At 38.0% G+C, this 24,345-nt stretch overlaps 1 protein-coding gene across 8 annotated transcripts in view; it reads right to left on the bottom strand.

The window, feature by feature from the left end:
• Positions 1–24,345, bottom strand: part of ABI1 (abl interactor 1) — a 119,922-nt gene that overhangs the window by 35,354 nt on the left and 60,223 nt on the right. The window lies entirely within an intron of this gene.

A 24,345-nucleotide genomic window follows, 5' to 3' on the forward strand; every position in this document is an offset into this window, starting at 1 on the left:
CCATTGCCTCTCTTTGTTCCATAATATATTAAGTATATATAGCAAATAGCCATGAAGGATAAAAATGTCTCCCTTGGGAGCGACAGGCAGGTTCATTTACTATCTAGTACAATAAAGATGACATCCCCCTCCAGGATTAACATCAGGCAGGCTACTTCCCATTATAAAAGTTGGGTTCCCTAACCTAGAGGGTTCTCTCCTGTAACACACAATACTGCAACAGAGGAGAGGCATCACCACAGGCATCACTCAGCCCTCTTCACATCTCTATATGGAGCTTGGGCTTGGAAAACTAACACACGTACCAACAATGGCTCTTGCTATTTTCATGAATAATAAAGTCCTAGGTCTATGACCCAGAAGTCTTGTATCTTCTACCACCATCTATGAAACTAAAGCAGGCTAAATTGCTAGCTTGCACAGATGGCAAATTCTCAGACCCTTTCTTAAAAAAAAAGCAAACCCATTTTTATAGTGAAACAGTTTATAGTCAAGCCGGTGCCCTGGCCTCAGTAATTCTGAAGATTATCTGGCTACATGTTACAAATTGAATTTAAAAAGCTACATTTTGGGGGCACCTGGGTGGCTCAGTGGGTTAAAGCCTCTGCCTTCAGCTCAGGTCATGATCTCAGGGTCCTGGGACTGAGCCCCGCATTGGGCTCTCTGCTCAGCAGGGAACCTGCTTCCTCCTCTCTCTCTGCCTGCCTCTCTCTGCCTGCAAGTGATCTCTGTCAAATAAATAAATAAAATCTTAAAAATAAAATAAAATCTTTAAAAAAAAAGCTACATTTTTTTAATGCCTCTACTTATCTTTTAAATTCTTTCTTTTTCTGGGGTTGGGTGGCTCAGGTGGTTAAGCGTCTGACTCTTGGTTGCAGCTCAGGCCATGACCTCAGGGATGGTGAGATCAAGCCCCACATTGGGCTTGGCACTCATCCAGGAGTATGCTTGAAGATTCTCTCCCTCTGCTGTTCCCCCCACTCACACATGCACATGCTCCTTCTCTCTCCAAAGTAAATAAATAAATCTTTTTAAAAATAAATAAACTGTTTCCTTTTCTAATAGCGGAAGTTTAATTAGTATAAATTTTAGCTAAATTCTGACTGACCTGGAATTAAGTCTGGGGATTCATAATTCCACAGAAAATACTGAGATTTCACTGAAGGGTAAAAAGAAAACATGGACCAACACTCACCTTGATTTGTTCTTAACTCCCTAGACACTCATTTCTGGGTCCTTTGCGAGGTCACCTTACAGATGCAATGCCTCCACACTGCACCCTAGGTTCTCTCCACATTATAACCTCTCCTTGGCAAACTCATTCACATTCACGTTTAAATTGCCACTTATATACACATAAACCTTATCCTATACCTCTCCTTTGAGCTGCAGAATTATACCCCAAAAAAAGTGTAATTGGGCACCTGGTGGCTCAACCAGTTGAACATCCAACTCTTGGTTTTAGCTCAGGTCACGATCCTGGGGTCATGAATTCAAGTCTCCCATCAGGATTCACGCTCAGCAGAGTCTGCTTAAGATTCTCTTCCTCTGCCCCTCCCCCTAGGCCCATGTTCTCTCTCTAAAATAAATAAATAAGTCTTTTTTTTAAAAGTGTAACATTCCCATCAGATAACATCAATGGTACCTCAAAATGACAGTACCCAAAATCAGACATAGTCTACCCAACTCTATTTCAATGTTCCTACAACAATTCTCTATCTAAAGTTACTAAGTCAGACATCTAGCACTTAGTTCATATCCAGTATCACTAAATCTTGTCACATTTTCCTTTAAGAAGTGTTGGTGATCATGCTTAGCAAAATAAGTCAAGCAGAGAAAGACAACTATCATATGATCTCCCTGATATGAGGAAGTGGTGATGCAACAGGGGGGGTTAAGGGGGTAGGAGAAGAATAAATGAAACAAGATGGGATTGGGAGGGAGACAAACCATAAGTGACTCTTAATCTTACAAAACAAACTGAGGGTTGCTGGGGGGAGGGGGGTTGGGGGAAGGGGGATGGGGTTATGGACATTGGAGAGGCTGTGTGCTATGGTGAGTGCTGTGAAGTGTGTAAACCTGGTGATTCACATACCTGTACCCTGGGGGATAAAAATATGTTATATGTTTATTAAAAAAAAAAAAAAAGAAGTGTTGGTGAGGATGTGGACAAAAGGGAACCGCTGTGCACTGTTAGTGGGAATGCAAATGGTGCAGCCACTATGTAGAACAGTATGGAGGTTTCACAAAAAATTAGAAACTACCATATGATCCAGTAATTCCACCTAAGTATTTATCTGAAGAAAATAAAAACACTAATTAAAAAATATATATGCACTCCCATGTTCACTGCAGCATTGTTTATAATATCCAAGATATGGGAGGGAAAAATCTAAGTGTCCATCAATGAATGAATGGATAAAGAAGTTGTGGTGTGTGTGTGTGTGTGTGTGCGCGTGTACACACACATATACATACCACCACAATGGTATATTATACAATGGAGTACTTTTCAGCCATAAAAAAAGTATGAAGTACTGTCACTTGCAACAACATGAACGGACCTTGAGGATATTATGCTAAGTGAAATAAGACAAGGACAATACCATATGATCTCACTTTATACCTGGACTCTAAAAAACAAACAACAAGCCCACAGGTACAGGGAACAGATTAGTATTTGCCAGAGGCAGGGGCTCAGCAAAATGGGTTAAGGGAGTCAAAAGGTACAACTGACAATTATAAAATAAGTTAGTCGTAGGGATGTAATGTGCAGCATGTGACTATCGTTAATAATACTTTATTGTATATCTGAAAGTTGCTAAGAGTAAATCTTAAACGTCTTCATCACAAGAAAATAATTTTTGTTAACCATGTTTGGGGACAGATGTTAACTAGACTTATTGTGGTGATCACTTTGCAATATATGCAAATATTGAATCATTATGTTGCACAGCTGAAACTAATATGTCAATTTTACCTCAATTTAAAAACATACATGTATACAAACCAGAAATGTTTCCTTCTGTCTCCAACACCTTCATCCTAGTCAATCTACAGTATCATCTCTCACCTTAGTTACTGCAAAAGCTTCTAACTGGTCCACTTGCAGTCAATCTATTCTCTTTCCAATCTGTTCTTTATGGTGTAACCATGGTTATCTTTACAAACACAGTAAACTTGAGAAAACAAAATGAAAAACTTTGAAGACATCTCACCTGCTTAAATCCTATTAAAAGAACATCACACATGGTTCCCAGTCTTCACAGGAAAAAAAATTCAAAATGGCTCAAGTCCTTTCCCTATTTCTCTCAAATATCATGGTTAACTCTCCTTAAAATAATCTTTTTTCACCCTCCCTTATACACTGCAGATATATTCAGGACACTATTTCAAATTACTTGAAGTTTTTTTCTGAGTCCACTCCCTCCCCAGTTTCCCAAGTAAGAATTAACAAAAGTCCAAATCACAACCCTTCCTGCAATGCCCTCCATATGGCAGGGTGAGTGAATACAGCAGGTAGGAGGAGGGGAACAGACTTGGAACATTTGTATAACAACAGCATGCATATGCTCACCAAGCCAAAGTTAGCTTTTTCAGGGAGACTAATTCCTTCTCACACTTGAATTTCCTTACTTTCAGTTTTTTCGTCTTTAGATATCAAAATAAGCAGTTTGATATAAAGGAAATTAGTTTTCAATTATAATATACTGAAGATAAAATTTAAGAGTTATCCTAGTTACCCATGTGATCACCCTTTAGCAATCCCTAGACCTATGAAGCATAGCTGAAAACCACTCTTTTAAAGAAATTACACAAGCACACAAAAATGCAATCAGAAAACCTAGGTTTGAACACTGGCTCTTTCAGGTACTAGTGGTATTTCACACAAGCTTTTTAGCTAAGATTCCATTTTGCTTATATAAAATGGGGATGGAATAACAGAATAATATTGCTTGATACAAAAAAGTCCTTTAGGGGCGCCTGGGTGGCTCAGTGGGTTAAGCCACTGCCTTCGGCTCAGGTCATGATCTCAGGGTCCTGGGATCGAGCCCCGCATCAGGCTCTCTGCTCAGCAGGGAGCCTGCTTCCCTCTCTCTCTGCCTGCCTCTCCATCTACTTGTGATTTCTCTCTGTCAAATAAATAATAAATAAAATCTTAAAAAAAAAAAAAAAAGTCCTTTAAAAAACTAACCAAATCTGAATCTTACTGAATCTTACTTATCAAACTATCCAATCTACAACCCTGAAGTTAAGGCAAAGTATGTCTAAAATATTAATGTGAAAAAATGGACATACCACATTGTGTATTAGAATACTGAACCTGGAGTGAACTAAGTGCTAAGTGAACTAAGCCAAACACAGAAAGGCAAACACACAGAAGGAGATGGGGTGGGGAGGTGGAGGAAATGAAGAATCTAAAAAGCAGAATGCACAAACCAGAGTAAAAGATGGTTACCAGATTCTGGGAGTGGGGGAAATGGGGAGATACTGGTCAAAGGTTACAAAGTTGCAGCTACACAGAATGAGTGAGCCTAGAGATCTAATGTACAGCATGATGACAACAGTTAGTAACACAATATGAACACTGGAAATTTACAAAGAGTAAATTTCAAGTGCTCTCATAATACACAATAGAAGTTAGAGAAGTTAGAGAAGAAGTTAATTAGCTTGACTGTAGTAATCATTTCACTACGTAGATATACATCAAATCATGTTGTACGCCTTAAATATACACAATTTTTATTTTAAAAAATAAAAAAAGAAATATAATGAATGTGAATTATGTTCAAATCTCCAGTTTTGCCACTAGCAATGGTAGGATTTTACAGTACTCCTCAGATCAGTCTAATGAGCTTACAATTCTAGAAGTTTGAAACTCAGTGATCCGAAGGTAGTAGATAAGCCCTAAAGACTAAAACTGACTTGAAAGAAAGTAGATGTTATAGATGTGGCTATCAGTAGGACAAACTAGAGAAAAACCAGAAACCCAAAGAAAAGTTCTGATAAATGAAGATCATGTTTGATGATTCAGCACCTAAAGGAGTATCCAGTCAAAATAGAATGTACATGGAGATAAATCTGGAAGCAAAAGATAGAATGAACATGTTCAGAGGATCATCTATTAAGGGAAAAGTAAACTCCTGAAGACCTTATATATAATTCAAAGCTCAAAAAAATCAAAGAATTAAGTTCAACATAAGCAAATGACAATAAAACAGTTTAACAATTTCCTTGTCCAGTTTTGAAATTATGCAATGGTTTATAAAATTTTTAATTTTTTAAAAAAGATTTTATTTATTTATCTGAGAGAAAGCAAGGGAGCAGGAGGAGAGGAAGGAGCAGGTGGAGAAGCAGGCTCTGCACTGAGCAGGGAGCCTGATACAGGGCTTGATCCCTAAACTCTGGGATGATGACCTGAGTTGAAGGCAGATGCCCAACTACCTGAGCCACACAAGCACCCCTGTAAAAATTGTTTTAATTTGAAGAAAGTCTTCACAATTTAAAAATTTTTTTTAATTTTATGAATATTTTATGTTGCATTTTTAGCACACAAAATCAAATTGTACAATGGGCCAGGAACAAGATAGAGTTGCAACAGTTGACTACAAAGCAAGTGAAACCTTTGAATATGAATGTAAGAGGCATAATCTAGAGCTAAGATAACAGAAATAGAAAACTCTTTTGACAGACTCAATACAAGTACAAATAATATCAAGAGTTGTGAGAGAAACATGACAATGTGGAACATAAGATAATCAAGAGAAATGATCAGAACATTCTAAAAAACCATAACAAACTCTCCCCAATCAGTTATAAATAAGGGAAGAAATAAGGAAATGGGAGTTTGAAAAATTAACCTGGAAAAAAAAAAATTATGTAGCCTTCCAAGCCAAGTATAACACACACCCACTTGCTCACAACCAGACATTTCTCTTATTCCCCCAACCCCATCCAAAGAAGTATTGGTACCTAATCTTCCATACAGATCTGCAACATCAATGACTCAAAACAAAACAAAACAAAACAAAACCCAAGAGGTCTTTTATAGTTTCTAAGTATATACAGAACGGCAAAACGTCAAGAATGACCGAGGTAAGGTTAAAAAAGAAAATGAGAAAGGGGGAGAAGTGACCTGCCCATTGAGGTTTATTATAAAGCCATAGTGAGTAAGACTATGGACAAATTCAACAGAAGAAGTGAACTCAGAAATAAGCTCATACTTAACTAGGAAACTTGGTACCGTACAGTGATGACATAATAGGAAAGAATACATTATTCAAATGGGGCAACTAGTTTCCATATAGCAAGAAACACTAAAAACTGGATCCCTACTCACACTAAAGGGGAAAAAATCAATTCCAGGTCCATTAAACGAAAATGCAAACAAGTAGCATATTTATATTTGAAATATTATACATAATATGAATGAATCACTATGAATGAACTATACATGAAGTACAGATACATCTTAGAAACATAATGCTTAATTTTTTAAAAGCAAGCAATGCTAGACTACATCTAGCATGAACCAATTTTTACTAAACCCAAACATAAAATTAAGTAATTGTCTAGGAACACATATTTATGTGATAAACTTTTCTGAAGCGCAAGGAAATTGGGAGTATGGATTGAAGCACACAGGTAAAAGAAACAGAACTGATCATTTTCTAGTTAACTTTGGTGGTGGATTCACAGGTGTTTGTTTTATTATTACAAATGTTGTAACATGCATTCCATTTATTCTTTTGACTGTATTAAGTATAATTTTTCAAAAGTCTTTAATCACACACAAAGTGCTAAATAGAGCACAGAGAAAAAGATGATTAATATTCTTCAAGCAGTGTCAAGGAACTCCATAAAAGAAACCCCATTTTAGCCAGCCATATTTGGCAGACGAAAAAGAAGAAAGGAGGATGGGGGACAGAGGAAAATCCAAGTGGTGGAAACAGCATAAGCAAAGGCAAAGAGACATGAAAATATAATACCTGGTTAGACGTATGAGAAAATTTTTAACAGCATGAATAAAAATAAGTTAAATCTGCTCTGATTAAAAGTTATCAAGGGAATACTAAAGAAATTAGAAAATCAAATCTGGCAATTTCTTTTTAAAGGGTCAAACAGGCCCTTTATGATATAAGCAGATCAGGAATTGAATGGGCAAAGTAAATTTTGTGGAAAGCAAAGGTTCTAATTAAAATATTCCAGAAGTGAGTATATTTAGAAAGAAAAACATTAATTTTTTAAAAACAAATGTTGAAATAAGACAAATTTTGTAAGTACACAAGGTTTTAAAATAACACTTTAAGATATGATTATTTTAAACTATTATATTGAAACAAGTTGTTTTAATTAAGTTCTCTATCCTTTCCCTTACCAAATTGAGGGGGGAGGGACGGATAGAAAAACATACTTGTTTTTATAGATCCTAAAAAAAAAAAAACAAAAAAAAACCTAATTATCTAAAGACAGAAAGCCACCGCAGGAAAGAAGTACAACACAGCAAAACTACTTAACATTTCACATATTTTCTACAGTATCATGTTGGAAGGTCTACTATCCTCACAATGGCCACTGCCAATACAGGGAGGGCATTATACATTTCTAGTAAAGAACCTCGTATATAAGTAAAGGCATGAAAATGTTTGCTGAAAGAATAACTACAGAATGAAAATTGAAACACTTTTGCCCTGAATAGAAAAGGGAGAGGAGTATAAAAGGGATAGAAAAAGTGTAAAAGAGTCCTGAGACAAGCCACACAGAGAAAGCCTTCAGCCAAGAAAGAAACAATCTCTGTTTGTTACTGCTATTTGGACCAGACTCTGGAAATGGCCCTATGCCCAAAATTCTGTGTTACAGAGCTTTGTTCAATAAGCTTGAAACAAGGTCCCAATCAACTGCAAAGTTAACTTGATTCAGAATGACCTATATATACACACTATAAAATAGAGCTATTTAGAAAAGATGAGCTGCAAAATAAGACTCTGGTACAAAAACATAATCTAAAACACTTGGATCAAAATTATCCTGAAATATTTTATCCTGGGAAAAACTGGATTTGTCACTAACACTTTGGCCCATATCCAATTTTTCAGTACCACCCAATGACATTTTTCTGTCTCCTCTCCTCCTGCTTAAGAAAGTAAGACACAATGCAGAACACTACACATGGTAATTGATTATACATCTACCTCAAAAAACAATTTTTTGTGCTTAATTTAGTGATGACCATTTTTGATCCAAATTAGGATCTGTGTCAAATATGAACTTTTTTTTTTTAAAGATTTTATTTATTTATTTGACAGAGAGAAATCACAAGTAGACGGAGAGGCAGGCAGAGAGAGAGAGAGGGAAGCGGGCTCCCTGCTGAGCAGAGAGCCCAATGCGGGGCTCGATCCCAGGACCCTGAGATCATGACCCGAGCCGAAGGCAGCGGCTTAACCCACTGAGCCACCCAGGCGCCCCTCAAATATGAACTTTTAAGAGAACATTAGATCACAGTTTATCTTCCAAATACCAGGTCATGAATTTGTACTTATTCCCCTACCTACCACTCCTTACTAAAAATTAACTTTTTTTTTTTTTTTTTTACTATTTCATAAGTGCCCCTCCCTTCTTAAAAATATCTGTATTTAAAATTCTGCAGAAATGTCACACATTATCGTCTAACAACTAAGAGCACAAGCTCAAGAACCTGACTGCACTGATTTAAAAGTAGACTCTACGTTTACTAGCTGTGTGACCTAGAGAAAGTGAGTTAAACTCTCCATGCCCTCAGTTTCTTACTGTACAAATGAGATACAAAAATAAAAAAATTTACCAATTTCACACAATTATTGTGAGGATGAAATGAGTTATTATTATACATAAAGGATTTCCAGCACTGTCTAGCATACAGAAAGAACTAAATGTTAGCTTTTATTGTTATTTTTATTACTCTGCTCCCCAATCCATATGCATGCATTTAACTGAGTTTACTAGATGTTAAAGCAGTTAAAGCCTAAAGCTAAAAATAAACACAACTCTTGGGATGCTTGGGTGGCTCAGCTAGTTAAGTGTCTGCCTTAGGCTCAGGTCAGGATCTCAGGGTCCTGAGATCAACCCCTGCACTGGGCTCCCTGCTCAGTGGAGAGCCTCCTTCTCCCTCGCCGTCTGCTACTCCCACTACTTGGGCTCTCATACTCTTTTAAATAAATAAAAACTTAAAAAAAAAATACAGATCTTATAATCAATCTTAGAAATTAAAAACTATTACTTAATTCATTTAAGATGTCTAGCCACGGGGCGCCTGGGTGGCTCAGTGGGTTAAAGCCTCTGCCTTCAGCTCGGGTCATGATCCCAGAGTCCTGGGATCAAGCCCCGCATCGGGCTCTCTGCTCCGCGGGGAGCCTGCTTCCTCCCCCTCTCTCTTTGCCTGCCTCTCTGCCTGCTTGTGATCTCTGTCTGTCAAATAAATGAATAAAATCTTAAAAAAAAAAAAAAAAAGATGTCTAGCCACATTAAACATATAACGAGTGGAAATCAGTATTACCAGAAAAAAAGAATCAAATCCAACATTTTGAAAAGATTTGAATTATACTCAGTTGTAGCCCTTTCTGAGCCTACTTACTTCTTTCATATTCATCATAAAGGTATTTGTGGTACTGTAATTCTTACAAGTAACAATCACATTTGGGGATATTTACAGAGAGAAGATATTTGAAGGTACAAACTCATACTTCAGATTAAATTTAGAGGACTGACGATACATTCACGGCTCTCCCTTCTGAGACTTCCACCAAAATCAATGCCAAAAAATTAATTTATATATAATTAAAACAAATATTTTGCATAAGTAATTCATAAAATAATACATTTTTTTCCTCCCTATAACAACAAGGGGAAATAATAGGAGAAAAATCAATGGATAAGAACTACCAATAAATCTTTGGATATCAGAAAGCAAATGGAGTCAAGGTACTGATCAGAACAGAGAGAAGAAGGGGAGCCAGGGTAGCTCAGTCGTTGGGCATCCAAATCTTGATTCTGATCCAGGTCATACCTCAGGGTCATAGGATCCAACCCTGAGTATGGCTCTGGCTGGATGTGGAGGCTGCTTAAGATTCCCTCTGCCTCTCCCTGCTCATATGCACACACACTCTCTCTTTAAAAAAAAAAAGAAAAGAAAAAAGGAACAGCGAGAAGAAGCTAGAACTCAAAACGCCTGTAGACAGCAAGACAATATATCCTAAAAGAAAAAAATAATAACCCTCAAGAGGCTCAGAATTTGTGACAGGTTCTACAGACTACAAAAGTTAGGAACAGAATCAAAACCATAATGAGATACCACTTGACACCCACTAGAATGGCTATAATAAAAAAGAGAGAGAGAGCTGGGTGGCTCAGTGGGTTAAAGCCTCTGCTTCGGCTCAGGTCATGATCTCAGGGTCCTGGGATCGAGCCCTGCATCGGGCTCTCTGCTCAGCAGGGAGCCTGCTTCCTCCTCTCTCTCTGATCTTGTGATCTCTGTCAAATAAATAAATAAAATCTTTTTAAAAAAAAAAAAAGAGAGAGAGAGAGAGAGATAGAACCGGGTTTATGAGGATGCACAGAAAGTGACACTCTCACACATTGCTGGTGAAAATGTAAAATGCTATAACCACTTTGGAAAAACAATTGCAAGCTCCTTGAATGGTTAAACACAAAGTTACGTTTGAAGCTGCAATTCCACTCCTAGGTATATAACCAATATATCTGAAAACCTATATCCACACAGAAATTTGTAAACAAATATGCAGGTTCCAGTGGAAAAAATCCTAATGTCCAGGGCGCCTCCGTGGCTCAGTGGGTTAAGCCGCTGCCTTCGGCTCAGGTTATGATCTCAGGGTCCTGGGATCGAGTCCCGCATAGGGCTCTCTGCTCAGTGGGGAGCCTGCTTCCTCCTCTCTCTCTCTGCCTGCCTCTCTGCCTACTTGTGATCTCTGTCAAATAAATAAATATTTTTTAAAAAATCCTAATGTCCATTAACTGATAAGTGGATAAATAAAATGTTATATGTCCACAGAACAGACTATTCAGCAATAACACAGAATAATACTAATACATGCTAAAACATGAATGAACCTTGAAAAAATGCTACGTCAAAGAGGTCATCACCAAGAACCACACATAGCAAGACTCCATTTATAAGAAATATCCAAAATAAGCAAATCTACAATCTACAGAGATAAAAAGTAGATTACTATTTGCTTAGGGCTGGGTAGAAAGAGGATAGAGGGATTGGGAAGCAGTAGCTAAGGAGTACCAAGGGTTTCTTTTTGGAGTAATTACAGTGTTCCAAAATAGCTTGTGCTGATAGATGCATACCTCTATGAATATATCAAAAGCCACCCAACTGTACATTTTAAGTGGGTGAATTATACAATATATGAATTATATCTCAATTGAATTGCTTTTAAAAGTAAAGAATGGGGAGCCTGAAGGGCTCAGTTAGTCAAGTATCTGACTTCAGCTTGGGTCATGATCTCCCTGTCCCTCTCTCTTCTCTGTCCCACCCCAAACTGGTATGCTCTATAACAGATAAATAAAATCTAAAATAAATGAATGAATAAATAAAAAAGAGGAACAAAGCTAAAAGCTGGATAACAGAGTCCGTGTCTATATACTAAATAGTGGACATTCCCCCCTTCCACTCATCATGCTCTCAAAATGCCAGCATTCCCTCATGAATACAACTCTCATAAAAAATTAGAAAATTTGGGGCAAGGGGTGCCTGGGTGGCTCAGTGGGTTAAAGTCGCTGCCTTCGGCTCAGGTCATGTTCTCAAGGTCCTGGGATCGATCCCCGCTTCGGGCTCTCCGCTCAGCAGGGAGACTGCTTCCTCCTCTCTCTCTGCCTGCTTGTCATCTCTCTCTGTCAAATAAATAAATAAAATCTTTAAAAAAAAAAAAAAAAGAAAGAAAGAAAATTTGGGGTAGGAGGCAGGGGGGAAAAAATAGAAAATTCTCCGAAACAGAAGTAGAATGGCACAAGAACAGACTCCTACATATTGAAAATCTGTTGTGCCCCTGCTTAAAACCCAGTCACCCATCAAGTGAGAATCTGTCAGAGCTTCTACTTAAGCATTTCAGTTCTTCATTCTTAAATAGAAACAGCCAAGGATCTCTACATTATTTGAGTCCGTATTTCATAAAGGGGAGGCAAAAACTTTAAAAGAAAAAAAAAAAAAAGATTTTTCAGAGATCAGAGAAATACTTCAAAACAAGGATTTAGGGGCGCCTGGGTGGCTCAGTGGGTTAAGCCTCTGCCTTCGGTTCAGGTCATGATCTCAGGGTCCTGGGATCAAGCCCTACATTGGGCTCTCTGCTCAACGGGGGACCTGCTTCTCCCTCTCCTCTGCCTGCCTCTCTGTCTGCTTGTGATCGCTATAAATAAATAAATAAAATCTTAAAAAAATACAAACAAGGATTTATATTATATGCAGGAGAATTAAACATAATCCATTAATAAGAATTTAACTTTTGAAAAAAGAACAAGAAAACTCTTAAAAATTAAAAAGAATAGTAAAAACTAAAATAAATAAGGGGTACCTGGGTGGCTCAGTGGGTTAAGCTGCTGCCTTCAGCTCAGGTCATGATCCCAGGGTCCTGGGATTGAGCCCCACATCGGGCTCTCTGCTCAGCAGGGAGCCTGCTCTCCTTCCTCTCTCTGCCTGCCTCTCTGCCTACTTTTGATCTCTGTCAAATAAATAAATAAATTTTTTTAAAAATAATAATAATAATAGATAAAGTGGAGGGGTGCCTGGGTGGCTTAGTGGGTTAAAGCCTCTGCTTTTGGCTCAGGTCATGATCCCAGCGTCCTGGGATTGAGCCCCACATCGGGTTCTCTGCTCAGCAGGGAGCCTCTTTCCTCCTCTCTCTCTCTCTCTGCCTGCCTCTCTGACCACTTGTTTTCTCTGTCATATAAATAAATTTTTTAAAAAAATAGATATAGTGGAATTTATAGTTAAGTCTCCCAAAGAGATGGAAACTAAAAAGGAAAATAGCACTAAAGTATTAACACAAAAGGTCTAATATCTGAATAGAACATCTAGAAAAAAGGATCAGAGAATATAATGGAAAAGAAATTATTAAATAACACTGTATCCCAAAAATATAGTAGCATCCCTCCAAGTGCCAGCGCAACGTACAGATCTTCCTCAACTGACAATGGGGTTATATCCTATTGAACTTATAAGCTGAAAATATTGTAAATCAAAAGTGCGTTTTATTCAAACAAAAGACCTCATGTATTACTGAACCAACCTATTGGTGCAGAAGCCTAGAAACAGGGGAAAAAAAAAACACTTCCCTTCCCAATAACCTAACGAACATTATAGCTTCACCTAGCCAACCTTAAACCTTCTCAGAACATCTGTATTAGCCTACATTTCATACAAAGCCATTTTATATCAAACTCTTAAATACTTCATGTAATTTACTGAATACTCTATTGAAAGTAAAAGACAGAATGGCTTCATGGATACATAACGGTCTTAAGTGTATCAAAGTTGTTTACCTTCCTGACAGAGCTGAGATGCCTGCTGCCCAGCATCACAGAACAATACCGTACATATTACTAGACCAGGAAATGACCAAAATTCGAAGTACAGTTTCTACTGAATGTGTATCATTCTTACACTGTCATAAAGTCAAAAAATCTTAAGTCAACTGTCATAAGTAGGGGACCATATCTATTTTTAAAGACCAGTATCAAGTTATATATAGCCCTATGAAATCTCAAAATATCACAGCTAAAGACAAATATTCCAAAGATTTCCAGAGAGAAAAAGACAAGTTGCACACAAAAGATCTAAAATCAGAGACATAGGGCACCCGGGTGGCTCAGTGAACTGAGTGTCCAACTCTTGGTTTTGGTCAGGTCATGATCTCATGGGCCATGACGGGATAGAGCCTTAACACTGGGCTCCACACTCAGCCAAGGAGTCTGCTTAAAGATTCTTTCCCTCTGTCCCTCCCCCTGCTCTCTCTTTCTCTCTCAAATAAATAAGTCTTTAAAAATAAATAAGTAAAATAAAATCAGAGACACATCAGAAAGTTCAGTGACAATACTGCAACCTAGCAGAAATGGTCTACTGCCTTTAAAAGTTTGAGGGTAAATAGTCTACAACTAAGAGCAGTACAGTATAGCAATAAAGCAGATTTTTTTTTAAGATTTTATATTTTTAAGTAATCTCTACACCGAATGTGGGGTTCAAACCCACAACCACAAGATTAAGAGTCACACACTCCACCAACTAAGCCAGAGAGGCACCCCAGTGATGAACAGATGCTAAAACCAGACTGCATGGTTAAATAGCTATATGATCCTAAGTAAGTCACATTAACTATTTGTGTATTAGTTTCTTTGTAAGATGGGACTGTTCTGAGGCTGAATTAAGTGGTCGGTGTTCACATGTATAAAAAGCCTGATACACAGCACTCACTACATGAGTGCTCTAGAGGGCAAGAATGGACTTAGAAAGGGGTAATCCAGAACCTGACTTTTCATTATAATACTTTAGGTAACATCTGAATGGCTTTTAACCACATCTACATATTACTGAAAAGAAGTAGAAAATTGTGAAATGAGCTCAATGGTAACAGCTGGGTACAGAATAATATCTATATACCCTTCGCTCAGATGAAACAGAAAATAACACTTTTTTTTTTTTTAAAGAACCACCTGACCAGATAATCAGAGTGGGTTCAGATTAAAATTTAAAAAGATAGTGTGTTGGTAAGAGTAAAATACAGTGTTCAATTAGATAAAATGTTTTTAATCTGACTTAACGGATCAGTTTCCTCAATGATGAGACTCACTGAAATTTATTTTTAGAGAAGCTAAATTAAAAGCACTTTAGGGTGCCTGGGTGGCTCACTGGGTTAAGCCACTGCCTTCAGCTCAGGTCATGATCCTGGGGTCCTGGGATCGAGTCCCGAATCGGGCTCTCTGCTTGGCAGGGAGCCTGCTTCCCCCTTTCTCTCTGCCTGTCTCTCTGCCTGCTTGTGATCTCTCTGTCAAATAAATAAATAAAATCTTTTTTTAAAAAAAAAGCACTTTAAATTCAAACATAATAGGAAAATAGAAGTGACAGGATTTACATCTTATTAAAACTCATTAATACTTGGGACACCTGGGTGACTCAGTTGGTTAAGCAGCTGCCTTCGGCTCAGGTCGTGATTCCACGGTTCTGGGATCGAGTCCCACATCTGGCCCCTTGCTGGGCAGGGAGCCTGCTTCTCCCACTGCCCGTCCCCCAACTTGTGCACGCTCTCTCGCTCGCTCTCTCTCTGACAAATGGATAAATAAAAATTAAAAAAAAATTTTTTTTTAAAAAACTCATTAATACCTTGCTAATACAAAGAATGGCAACTGGGACAATATGGCAGATTAGATAACCTGAAAATTCTCCCACTACAACCTACCTAAATATCCTTAACAGACCACGACAGCATCTTTTAAAAAATTGATAGGAAAAAAAAAAAAATCATAGCCCAATGCTAAAGAGAGTAAAGAAAATCCTAGAAGGGGAAGAAGGAAGGACTAAAACCCAGAGCCGAAACATGAAAGAAGCTACTCTACAGAGACTTGCTAGCTTCTAAAAAGGGGGCTAGGACTTTTATGCCAAATGGGAACAAAATATAAGGCCTCAGTTTGCTGAAGGTGGGAAGGCAGAACTCACATGGCAAAGGGAAGACTTTGCATATATGATTAAGTTAAGGGTCTTGAGCACAAAGATTATCTGAGATTTCTGAGGTGGGCTCCTATATTCAGAAGGGTCTTTACAATGCAAGAGGGAGCCAGGAGAGTTAATCCTGATCAGAGAGTAACTGCCATGTGAAATGACTCAACTGGCTATTTCTGGCTGGAAGATGGAAGAGGCCACCAGCCAAGAAATGCAGGGGGTTTCTAAAAGCTGAAAAACGGTAAGAGAGGGGCACCTGGGTGGCTCAGTGGGTTAAAAATTCTCTGCCTTTGGCTCAGGTCATGGTCCCAGAGTCCTGAGATGAAGCCCCACGTCAGGCTCTTTGAGAGGCAGGGAGCCTGCTTCCCCGCCCCCGCCTGCCTCTCTCTGCCTACTTGTGATCTCTGTCAAATAAATAATAATAAAAACTTAAAAATAAAAGGATAAGAGAACAGATTCTCCCACTGAATGTCCAGAAGGAACACAGCCTGGTCCACATGTCAATTTTGGCCCAGTGAAACCCATTTCCGACTTCTGACCTCTGTTACTATAAGGATAGTGAAGTTACATGGTTTTAAGCCACTAAGTTTGTGGTCATTTGTCACAGCAGCTACAGAAAACACAGACACACACGCACACACACAGTGGGGTGGGGAGGGGCAGCAGTTGTCCTAGAAAGTGTAATGTGTTCCTCTGAAGTCTTTAGGTTCAAAACTTAAAACAGTCCAGTACTGATGGTATCCCTAACAAAACCAGGAGTATATCTTCAATTTATCTTATCAATATATTCCTCTTACACTAGACAGATCTCAAAGATGAGACCTTAAGATGGACTCACAATCAAAATTTATAAAGCTTGTAAGGAAATAATTCACCATAACCAAGAAACAAAATACTCATGCACACACATACATACACACACAAAGGACTCTGAAGAATGTTAATCCAAAGAGAATGTTAATCTAGAAAAAGACGGAAAAACCCAAAACAGATAACATGAATACAAAGTACAACAAAATAATGACTCATCTGAATACAAATATATCACAAACTACATTAAGTATAAATGCAATGAATGCCCCAGTTAAAAGAAATATCACACTATGATTTTTAAAATCCAGTTATGCTTAGATGAGACAAGCTTAAAAAAACAAAACAGGAAAAAGCTGAAAGTTTTAAAAAGACAGAAAAGATATATTCTATATGCTAATATGTACTATATTAAGACAAAACAAACTATAATCAAAAAGGATTCCTAGAGACAGTCTTTTCTTCTGTAATAACAATGTTTTATCAAAAATAGTTTTAATTAATTGAAATACTCAATGAAGGTTTTATAATTTACATTTTCCTCTTCAAAAAGAACAAACCAAAAGCATTAGAGAGGAAGATTACATGCCAAGCTTGGTAAGGGGACAGTTTTAGAAAAAAAGAACACGTGCAACTGCACATAAAACTGCAGGTGGCTAGAAAGGAAACCAGCTAAAAAGAAAAAATAATCTAAAAAAAGGCTTAGAACAGTGATTCTGACTGCCTTCACTGGATTTTCAAATTATTTCAGAGCTCAAACTGAGAGCTAAAATGTGCACAATTTGTTTTTAACCAAGAGGGTTATTTTAGAAGTAAGTTCTGCCATAATTAAATACACTTACTTATTTCTTAGAAGTTCTCAAGTACCAGTAGCAAATCAGAAACCAAAGAAATTTTAAATACAATGTGATCTTAATAACAAAATATAACAAGGTAAATTATCACTGATTAGTTGAAATATAAATTCCTGTAACAATAAGTTTTACTGTCTCTTACAAAATATTTTTAGGATGTTATGTCTGATGTACATGCCAGGTCTTTTACAGGTTTCCTCGATCTTTGAAGATTACTATAGATTTATAAGTCTCAAAACTTAAGAAACTTAGAACAAGACTTAAAATGTAAACAAAAATTTCCTTGAAAAAGTAAGACACAGGGTGGCTCAGTCAGTTAAGTGTCTGCCTTCAGCTCAGGTCATAACCTCAGAGTTCTGGGATTGAGTCCCACATCAGGCTCCCTGCTAAGCAGGGAGTCTGCTTCTCCCTCTGACCTTCCCCCCTCACACTCTCATAGACAGACAGATAGATAGATGATAGATAAAATGCCCATAACTGACACATTCTACAAATGAGCTGGCCTATAATTTTAAAAAGTATCCAGGCCAGGGAAAGCAAAGGAGGACTGAGGAACTATTCCAGACTGAACACGACTATGGAGACATGATTAACATAAATCCTTCTCAACTGGATCCTTTTCTTACAAAGCTATTGAAACAACTGGAAAATTTAAATGTAATTTGAGGAATAGATGGTGGCATGTATCAATGTTAATCACCTGATTCTGGTGACTGAACTGTGGTTACGCTGTAGAATATACCTGTGTCTAGAAAATATACACCGAAGTATTCAGGGGTGATAAGTGAGCATACCAGCAAGTTATCCTCAAACTGTTTAAAACAAAAAGTTCTTTGTCCTATACTTACAACTTTCCTGTAAATTGAAAATCGCCCCCCTCAAAATGTTTTTTAAGTAAATTCTACCCCCCAACATGGGACTCAAACCCATACCCTGAGATCAAGAGTTGCACATTCTACCAACTGAGCCAGGTAGCTGCCACTTATCCTCCACAAATGCCTTAGGTAATCTTTATTGTTCAGTCATAAAAATGAGAATAGAATTTTTTTTTTAGTGCACTAATTCAGGGGCATTTAGTGATCAGTGTTCCATTAATCTATGAAGGAACACAACCAACTAAGACTTCTCTAAAAAGAGAATAATACTGATTTTTTTCATCAATGAAACTTAAAAAGGGAATGATCCCATTCCAAAATGACAAATTCTAATGGCCCTAAATTCTCTTCACCAGATTCCTCTAAAGAAATTCTAGGACCGGGGCGCCTGGGTGGCTCAGTGGGTTAAAAGTCTCTGCCTTCGGCTCAGGTCATGATCCCAGGGTCCTGGGATCGAGCCCCGAATCAGGCTCTCTGCTCAGTGAGGAGCCTGCTACCTCGTCTCTCTCTGCCTGCTTCTCTGCCTCCTTGTGATATCCGTCTGTCAAATAAATAAAATCTTAAAAAAAAAAAAAAGAAAAAGAAAAAAGAAAAATTCTAGGACCTTCCGTTCTAATTTCCTTCCCTTTTATTTGTTGAATAAATGGATACATACATGCTAGGCACTGAGAATATAGTAATGTTCATAACAAACTCCTGTGGAAGGCACATACTGAATAACAGGAAAAATAACTATTTAATTCTAATGATAACTAGTATGAAGGGAAATATACGATGTTATACAAAGAGTTAACAGAAAACTCTAATAATACATGTGCAGGTGGAGGTAGGACAGAAAGGGGCATTAGAGATAAACCACCCTTTAAGAGTACCTAGCGTTTAAAAAAAAAAAAAAGAATACTAACATTAAGACCTCAAGGTTGAGTGGGAGTTAGCCAGGTGAAACATGTCTGTAACAATGCATGCCAGGACAATGACATGGCAGAGAGCATGTAGTATCCCTGGAACTTAAAAGTCCATAAAGGGTTTGTAGTAAGCGATGAAGTGGCGGAGGGGGGGGGCTAGGTGCCAAGCCTTTAAAGATCCTTAAATGGCACTAGAAAGATACTAAGAATCTTTTCCCTCCAGTCACAGATTTTTCAAACCTTGTTTATTGTTCAATCTTAACTTCAAGTCCCCTTATACACAGAAACTCAATACATAATATAAACGAAAGTAGCAACGTCTCATCTAAAGAGGAAATAGGGTACTTAAGAACTACATGAGTTGAGCCTATTTACCAAAGTAAGAGCAAAGGCAAAAACAGGCAACTATTTTTTTTTTTAAAGATTTTATTTATTTATTTGACAGAGAGAGATCACAAGTAGGCAGACAGGCAGGCAGAGAGAGAGGAGGAAGCAGGCTCCCTGCTGAGCAGAGAGCCCGATGCGGAACTCGATCCCAGGACCCTGAGATCATGACCTGAGCCGAAGGCAGCGGCTTAACCCACTGAGCCACCCAGGCGCCCCAAACAGGCAACTATTGAAAAGAAAACATTACCAAAATAATATATGCTGGGTCACAGCAGACTTTCAATTAGAATCTGATTAAATAATCCAATTAAAATAATTCAAAAAGCACTTATGTACAAAGGAACTAAACACAAGGAATCATGAGGGATAGGGGAATACAACAGAAGATACAGGAACTCGTAGCAGCAGGAGCTATACCCGTAAATCCAAAAGGGTAAGGGGCAGGAGAGATAACCAGAATTCGGAAGAGAAAGTCACATAGAGGAGACCACCCTAAAGGGAGAAATGATCTGTCCTGGGACACAGTCAACCCACATGGAACAAACCAGGGAAGTAAATATTCTGAGCTTACCTTCCTTACTGCTTCCTATCTTCCTGTGTTCCACACTGGCTGCACCCACTCTGAAGCCTGAAGTCACAGATGCCCACTGACATAATCCATACAGGTAAGCCTTCCCAAGAGCAAAGACCAGGGCGGGAAGAGAGTAGATTAGGAAGATCAAACAGAAGTTATCTGTCATGTAGAACTATGCACAGAGGTATTAGGAAAGATCAAACCTAGCCTTCTGGGGCTTTAAAAAAAAAAAAAAGGTTTCCCTGAGCAGAACAATTAACATGAAGCTTAATGAATGAGCAGAGTTAGCAGACAAAGGAAGTAGGGGAGACAGACATTCCAAGCAAAGGGACTAGCCACTATAAAGGTATACTGCTTCAAGAGTACATCAATTAGGATGTCTGAAGCACAGAGGCAAGAAAGGAAAAGGAATAAAGCTAGAGAGGCAAGGAGAGACAAGATCATGCTTGCATCAACACCATGATATACAAACTAGCCTTTATCCTGAAGGCAGAATTTAAGGACTGACATGGTATCATCTGACAGGGGTGGGTGTGGGTTTTAATAGAAGTAACAGACATATATACTTTTTTAAATGGTAGAAGTACATTCTCTCTTATTTCTTGGTTGAACAGCTCTTGCCTAGTCACTTCATAAAAACTGCCAAGCAGAGTAAGAGTGTGAAGAAGAATGAAAACACTACTAATATCTAATTACATGTTCTAAGTCATTTCAGCCTTTTTTTTTTTTTTTTTCCAGTACTTCCCCACACTTTGACTTTTTTGGGGAATAGGGAGACAAAAACATTGTTAGTGACCACATTAAATAATTTATTTAAGGGGCACCTGGGTGGCTTAGTTGGTTAAGCTCTGATTCTTGATTTTGGCTCAAGTCATGACCTCACGGTCATGAGACTGAGCTCCACTTTGGGCTCTGCACTAAAGCACAGTCTGCTCAAGATGTGCATGCTCTCTCTACATATATAAATAAAATTTTTAAAAAATAATAATTTATTTAAGATTCTAACCAAAGTACTGGTAATTCAAAATTTACACTAGGGTATATTCGTGTTCCTATGAAGTGGAGAATTGTTTTTTTTAAGATTTTATTTTTAAGTAATCTCTACACCTAACATGGGGCTCAACCTTACAACCCCGAGATCAAGTCAGATGCTCTTACCAACTGAGCCAGTCAGGTTCTAAAAACAACTTTGGCACCTCCACCATCTTTGCAAAGAACTATATATTTTCAGAAATGCCACACTGGTAATTCAAAAATTTGAGGATCTACTCCTTGCCAGCCCAATGGGAGACACACTATTTTGTGATGCACAAAACAGATAAGGTTCCTGTCATCAATACACTTACCTGTAATAGAGGGAGCATTTGTAAGTAAATATACAAATAAACATAATTACAAATTTGTTATGTGCTACAAACAAAAGCAACAAGGATGAGGTTTAAATGAAATAAGCTATTTGATTTAGAACAAAGATATTACTGCTGCTTCTTGCAAAAGCAACATCTATGGGGTGACAGAGACAAAAAATCAAATCACAGTGGACTGCAACACCATGAGATGACAGATCCAAGATCCTGGGCTGGGAACTGTCAAGAGAAGGTATGGTAAGGAAAATTTTTTTACAATGGGAAAAAACAATCATGCCTGCATGTTGCTTAGATGGGGGGGGGGGGGAGTGGTACAGAGTAGTTGCATGGAACAGAAAGAATGGATGACAGATATGATGACTAATAATACCGACATTTTATATACAAGTGTTCAGCTAAATGCTTTATGTACAATTCTTTATTTAATCTCTAAGGTCAGCACAACTGTCCCAAAATGAATAATGAGAAAACTAAACTCAAAAGAAGTTAGGTAATCTGAATACACTGTACAATGGCAGAATTAAGATTCAAACCCAAGTCTTTATTTCTCCAAAACACACCCTACCACATGGCTCTATCCATTCAATAAATACTTTTCAAATCACTTTTTTTTCCCCTTAAATCACTTCTTTTAAAAGAAAAAAAACTTTTTTTCCTTTTTTAAAGTAATCTCCATGCTGAATGTGAGGCTCAAACTCACTTTTAACCTCAACTCTGAGGTTAAAAGTCACATGCTCTACTGACTGAGCCAGCCAGGACACCCGGCAAACCACTTAAGTGCCAGTTACTATGCACTGAGAAGTAGAGATGCTCTTTTGAGAGAGACAAAGGGGAAACAGACGTCTATACCTCAAGTCATTGACAAAATGGAGGAACAAGTTAGATGGCGTAGCACAAAGAGGCAGTAAGTCTACCCTGGGCTAATCAGTGAAGACTTCCCATGGTGCTTGTTAGGCAGAAGAGAGACACAACCAAGTTAATTCCAAGTAAGACAGACAGATAGGGAAAGGCAAACAGGCACAAATTTACATGCTGTGTTTGCAACACTTCAAGAAGTTGAGCATGGCTGGAATGCGTTGAGAGCTGGAAGAGACGAGATCAAAAAGCCTTTTATATCACGTTGTGGAATGTAAAGTTGAAACTACAGAAAGCGAAAAACCATTTCCAGGCTTTGAAATAAGATTAGGCTACTGTGAAGACTCAAACTAATTACAAGGTTCAAGCTGTAGCCTGGTGAACAGCTTACAGACAACCAAAATAACCTAAGATCTGGAAGGACACTCCCAAACTAGCTATATAAAAATGAAGATGGAAGACGGAGGAGTTCCAAAGCCTCTTTTTTTTTTTTTTTTTTTTTTTTTGAAAAAAGGTAGTCCTAACTCTAAGTGAGATGAGAACAGTTCTTTCTTTGTTAATTAGGACAAAACAAAAAAGTGGTTGAGCCCAAACTGTGTGATCAATAGGGAGGCAACTAGAGAACAACTTCCTCAATACCACGAACAGTGGTACCTGTGGCAGAAGATGGGTTTGGATAATTCTTTTCTCCAAAAAGCATCCTGAATAGAGGCAGGATAAGCCTGCTGTTTACCATGAAAGCAAGAAGAAAGTTTCCAATCTCCAAAAAAAAAAGTCTTCCTTTTGCTTTACGGGCTTAATTACATCAGTCAGCCATCTGACAATGGCTCAGGAAGACTGATAACTCTTTTTCTGCTAAGCATGTTGCTCAATTCAGAAGCTGTACAGTTCCAGCACTAAGCGGATACGACAAGCAAAAAGAAGCAAGAGAATACTATCTACTCTTGTAATGTAACACAAGCCATTATTCAGCCTCATCAATGAAACCAAATCAAAGGGAAAGGAAGTATAATTTAGAACTTCAGATTTATTTTTCCAAGCTGACCTCCAGGTACAAGCCCCATTCCAAACATTCTGCCGCACACCCTGGTCACCCAGAATAAGACATCTCTGCATCCGATGCAGTTACGTCAGACTGGAGTGCATTTGCACTCTGTGTCATAAAATAAGTGCACAAACTACTTTCAAAACCCAACTTAAATGTCACTCCCTCGATGCCACCCAAACTATATGCCTACACAACTTTTTAATATTTCCATGCATTGTATTTAATAGTAAAATACCTACTCCTCCCAAGTGAAATCTTTTAATAAACATTACTAAATGCTGAGTCAATGACAGGTTTAGTGCTTGGTTCTAAATTTTTAAAAACGGAGTAATACAATCTGCTGCCTTTCAAAAGCTTCCCAACTACACTGAAAAATAATGCCAACAGTAAATGCAGCAACAACAGGTATAAGTGCTAGGGGAGTGCAGTTAACATCAATGTGTGCTACAAGACTAGCTCACTCAATCTCCCCTCTACCCTCTCCACCCCACCCCAAGAGTACCATCTTGCTCTGCAGAAGCTAAAAAGCCAGAACCAACATTGTTCAATTGTTCTCACAGCTGGACTTCTGGGTACAATTTCAGACCTGCCAATGATACACTTTCATGGGTTACAGAAATCAAAAGTGAGGTAGATCTCTTATTACCCCTTTACATTACTTTCTATTGGCAAACAAGCTGAGATATGAGATTTTTTTCAAAGTGCTGCTCCAGAATCCATTCTCTAATTTTCTGGATGTTGAGAAGCCAATTACAGCCAATTCCAACACCTAGTCACCAGCTCTAAGTGTCAAGAGGTAGTTGAGGCAGCAACAAAGTGGCAAAAGCTTTCTAATTCTTGACTGGAATCCATGAATCAAATTCTTAGTAATTACAATGGCACCATCAGAGATTACAGCTTCCCTAGTAGGCCAGTTCTTATATTCTGGAGTTTTACAGGGCAAGAAGACTATCAAACTGGAACA

Source organism: Neovison vison, chromosome 12, assembly GCF_020171115.1.
Source record: "Neovison vison isolate M4711 chromosome 12, ASM_NN_V1, whole genome shotgun sequence".
NCBI classification, from domain to species: Eukaryota; Metazoa; Chordata; class Mammalia; order Carnivora; family Mustelidae; genus Neogale; species Neogale vison.